Here is a 4,753-nt window from a genome sequence, read left to right on the forward strand (position 1 = left end):
AAGGGGTTTTTGCCATGGACTGCTCCACTTGGTGAGGCAAAATCTTTGTACTTTTTAGTTTGGGGATCTCAGTTTACTAAGGAATCTAGTTGCCCTTTTGTGTAGCACAGTCACATTGCAGTAGAGTTCTTAGAGCATTGGCAGTGGAGTTAGAAACACCTGGGTTTAAATCTGGGTTTAGCTACCAGCTAGTTGTCTGACCTTGGGCAAGTGACTTAATCTCTCGTGGCTCAGTCTCCTCAGGTGTTAAGTAGAAACCATAGCTCCTATCTCAAAAGGTTGTGTGGGGATTGAAGGTGAGCATGAATGTAAGAAGTCATAGGCAGTGTCTAGCACGTTTTCATTGCTCATGCGACGTCCTCCCTGGGTTGGTACAGCATATAGGAAGCGGACATGGCCTAGTACCTAGTAGATGTTGCAACTCTGGGGCAGAGCGAAGTTCAAACTGGGTCATTTGCTAATTTTCAGTGATCTGTTCTAGGGTAACCAGAGTGAAGACTAGCCCGGAAGCCAGCAATAAGCTGAATGAGGGTAACTGGGCCCTGACAGGAGACACCCTCCTAGGAGTACTCAGAGCTGACAGACTAAGGCAGAGGCAGAAGCGGAAGTTGGGAGCTAAGCCCTCCTTCTCCTGAGAGACGCTGTAAGAGATGACCAGTGAGTAGAGAAAGTTCTGGAGTCAGCGTCATGTGATGAGTAGAACACAATGGGAGGCTGTGTATCAGGAGGAGTCTAAAGCTGGAGAGTATGATGAGGCTGCATTGGACAAGTGGAAAGTGCTTTGGGTTCAAGACAGAGCTGGAGATGAGGTTCAGCTATGGGTATGCGCTTACGTGCCTATGACATGACACTAGTTACTTAACCTCTCTGTGTTTCCATACCTCTTCTGTAAACAGAGGGTGATAACAGCAGCTATTTCCTAGGATTGTTGTGAATAGTAAAAGAATTAATTCGTTTATTCAATATTGACTAAAAACCCTCTAAGTGCCAGACACTAATCTAGGCATGAAAAAAACAGGCTGGGCGCGGTGGCTCAAGACTGTAATCCCAGCACTTTGGGAGGCCGAGACGGGCGGATCACGAGGTCAGGAGATCGAGACCATCCTGGCTAACACAGTGAAACCCTGTCTCTACTAAAAAATACAAAAAACTAGCCGGGCGAGGTGGCGGGCGCCTGTAGTCCCAGCTACTCGGGAGGCTGAGGCAGGAGAATGGCGTAAACCCGGGAGGCGGAGCTTGCAGTGAGCTGAGATCCAGCCACTGCACTCCAGCCTGGGCGACAGAGCGAGACTCCGTCTCAAAAAAAAAAAAAAAGGAAAAAAACAGTGAACTAAACTGTTCTTGTGGATCTTACATTCCAGTGGAGGGGAAATGCACTAAACAACCAGAGCAACTACAGAACATGTTATTCACCCAAAGCAGGAATCAGGTGAAGCGATGGAACAAGAGAGGCTGGTACTTTGAGCTTGGTAGTCAAGGAAGGCCTCTCTGAGGAAGAGACATCTAAGCTGAGACAGGAGTAAAGAACCTTGTGCATTTAGCTCAGCTCTGAAGGGCTCAGCTTCTGCAGAGTCCCCTCTCCCCCAAGGTCAGAGACCCCAAGGTCAGAGAAAAAGGAGGGACACTGATTTTAGTAAGTCTTCTTAAGGGTTTCCAGCTCATATCTGTGGGTGCAGTCTGCATGTAATCTTTTCGTCTGCATGTCTGCCCTGCTCCAGCACCAGATTAGGAGACATCAATCTTACAGAGACTGCTTAATGAGCTCCTACCATTACAGAAGGCCCTTTCATTATGAAAAATCTGTACACACAGATATTATCGCCTACTGGTTCTGCTTTCCTGGTTGAAGTTTGATTGACATAGATTTTGGTATTAAGTGTGATTCCAGAAGAACAAAATTTTAAGAAGAAATTCTCTGAAATTGTTCTGGGTTTCTGGAGTTCTCTCTTTTATCTGATTTGTTTTAAAGGCCTTCATGACCCTGTTTCTAATGGTAAAAGTGCACTGGTAGTCTACGGCAACAAGTGGCAAGGGCTTTTCTTAAATTATCACGTTTAGTTACTTGCACTCAAGCACCTATAAGAATGCCAGGGTATAGGTGACCAAGTAGGTGATTTCCGTAAACAAGTATCCCGGAACGTAAAATAAAATAAAAATTTAAAAAGTACAAAAATAGTCTAGTATGGTGGTGCAGGCCTATAGTCCCAGCTACTCTGGGGGCTGAGGTGGGGAGGTTGCTTGGGCTCAGTGTAGGGCCCAGCCCTACTGGGCCTGTGGGTTTTTCTCCTCCTTTGCAGAGATGAGAGATCATAGAAACAAAGACACAAGACAAAGAGATAGAAGAAAAGACAGCTGGGCCTGGGGGACCACTGCCACCCAGACGCGGAGACCGGTAGCGGCTCCAATTGCCTGGCTGCACTGTTATTCACTGGATACAAGGCAAGGGGGCAGAGTAAGGCCCAGGCACTGGCGATACCGCTAGACCAGAGAGCCCTCTAGTGGCCCTGTCCGGGCATAACAGGGCTCACACTTTTCTGGTCACTTCTCACCGTGTCCCTTCAGCTCCAATCTCTGTATGGCCTGGTTTTTCCTAGGTTATCATTGTAGAACAAAGATTATTATGATATTGGAATAAAGAGTAATGCTACAAACTAATGATTAGTAATATTCATATATAATCACATCTATAATCTATTTCTAGAATAACTATTCTTATTGTATGTATTTCCTTTATTATACTGAAACAGCTTGTGCCTTTGGTCTCTTGCCTCCGCGCCTGGGTGGCTTGACGCCCACAGCACAGGAGGCGGAGGTTGCAGTGAGTCGGGATCATGCCACTGCACTCCAACTGGGCAACAGAAAGACACCTTTTCTCAAAATCTAAATAAATGGATAAGTAAATGAAGTAGAAAAAAATAACATTGCAGTGAAAATGAGGAGTATAATGGAGATGACTGGTTGCCTCTAAATGTGCTGGAGAACATAGGAAAAGAAAATTATGATCTCAGGTCCTTACAGTGTTATCCATATCAAGATCCACAAAAGGACTAGAAAGCATCTGTGAAAGAACCCATTATCTCCTGTAGCCACAGAACTGATATTTGGGAAAACCAAATCCAAAGCTGAATCCTGTGGTTGACTGAATTACAACACGAATGCAATTCCTAATCTCTCAAGGTCTCTTCTGTTCATGTTAGAGCACTGATTGGGAATGAATGGGATCCTGAACATTTTAATGTGACATATATGCAGACTTTGATGAAGCTGGGTACCTTGAACCCCTAAATTCTGTGAGATATGTCTTTCAGACACCTAAAAAAGGTGTAAAAAAGTAAAAAACAAACAAACAAACAAAAAACACCTTCACTCCCGTCTGAGGAGTTTATTGCAAGTTCTTCAGGCAGAGGAGAAATAGTCTCATTTGAGGTAGTGGCCTTGCAGGACACTGCTGATCCTCCTGAGAAACTGCACCTACCACCTTTATTTCCTTTAAAACCCTGTAAGACTCAAGTTTCCACCAGCCCCAAATTAGAGGGTACATAGCGTGACCCTTTAGTAGGGGTAGAATTTACTATAACAACTACTGATTTTTTTCCCAATGCTAATAGGCAGAAACCTAGGGACTTTGTGTGAAAATGCTCCTTGAGGGTGGGATATGAAGGTAGAAAAAAATAAGTTTGATACACGCCAAATTTATCAATATAGATTCATCAAGCCAAGGCTCTGGATTCAGTGTTTTTCTTTGAGAGGATAAGGATGGCTCTAGCAGTTTGCTTGGTTGGTTAACTAAAATAAGGAAGCAAATGTTGACTATCCTCAATTAAGGAGAAATTCAAGGACTTCTTTGTATACTTCAAAGGCTTAAGGACACTGGAATGTTAGAGTGAATTTATCATGGAAGAACTGCTCAGCCACGCTGGTAGGTCCAGAGGACGTGACTTTCACCAAGGCTGCAAGAAATTACTTTGTATAGGGAGCCCAGATATCTGTGAGGAGTTTGCCGTAGCTCTCTTCTTTACTCAGACATTACTGCAGGCTTGCCCTTCAGGAAAGATGATGCTGCACTGCCTAATAACTTGCTGTTAATCATTGTCCCGACCTTCCTCAACAGATCTGTGCCCAGTTCTTACTGTGGCAGTGCATGGTGGAAAAGTAATCAGAATTCTCAGGGATTGTTTGATAAAAGCTTTGAACTGGTACTAATTCCAGGATATCCAAAATGTCTCTATGCTCTTCTAATAAGAGTTCTGTTAATCATGTGGTTTTACATCAGCGAATCCATGTGGTTTTACATCAGGTTCAATGTACAGTGGACTAAGTTGGTCCATGAATCCACCCTCTGGTTGTTTCCCAGTTTCAGAATGCATAGTTGGGAACATACACAGTGACTGGCAGAATCCCCATATTGGTTCTCTGACCTGTGGTGTGAGGGATGCTATGGATGGAGAGGCCAAGTTGAAGCCACTAGAACTGCCCTAATTATTAAAATCATAATCCACAAGCAACACTACTTTCCTGGAGGGACTGCAGTAACTGGTGATAACAGCAAGCATTTGAAGGACACAGGCTGGTGATTCTTCAGCCATCCCTTTCAACTGAACTATTTCTCCTGTGCAGAAATACATGGATTTGTGGCCAGGCACAGTGGTTCACGCCTATAATCCCAGCACTCTGGGAAGCTGAGGCAAGTGGATCACTTGAGGTCAGGAGTTCAAGACCAGCCTGACCAACATGGTGAATCCCTGTCTCTACT

This window comes from Macaca mulatta, chromosome X (genome assembly GCF_049350105.2).
Source record: "Macaca mulatta isolate MMU2019108-1 chromosome X, T2T-MMU8v2.0, whole genome shotgun sequence".
Lineage (NCBI taxonomy): Eukaryota > Metazoa > Chordata > Mammalia > Primates > Cercopithecidae > Macaca > Macaca mulatta.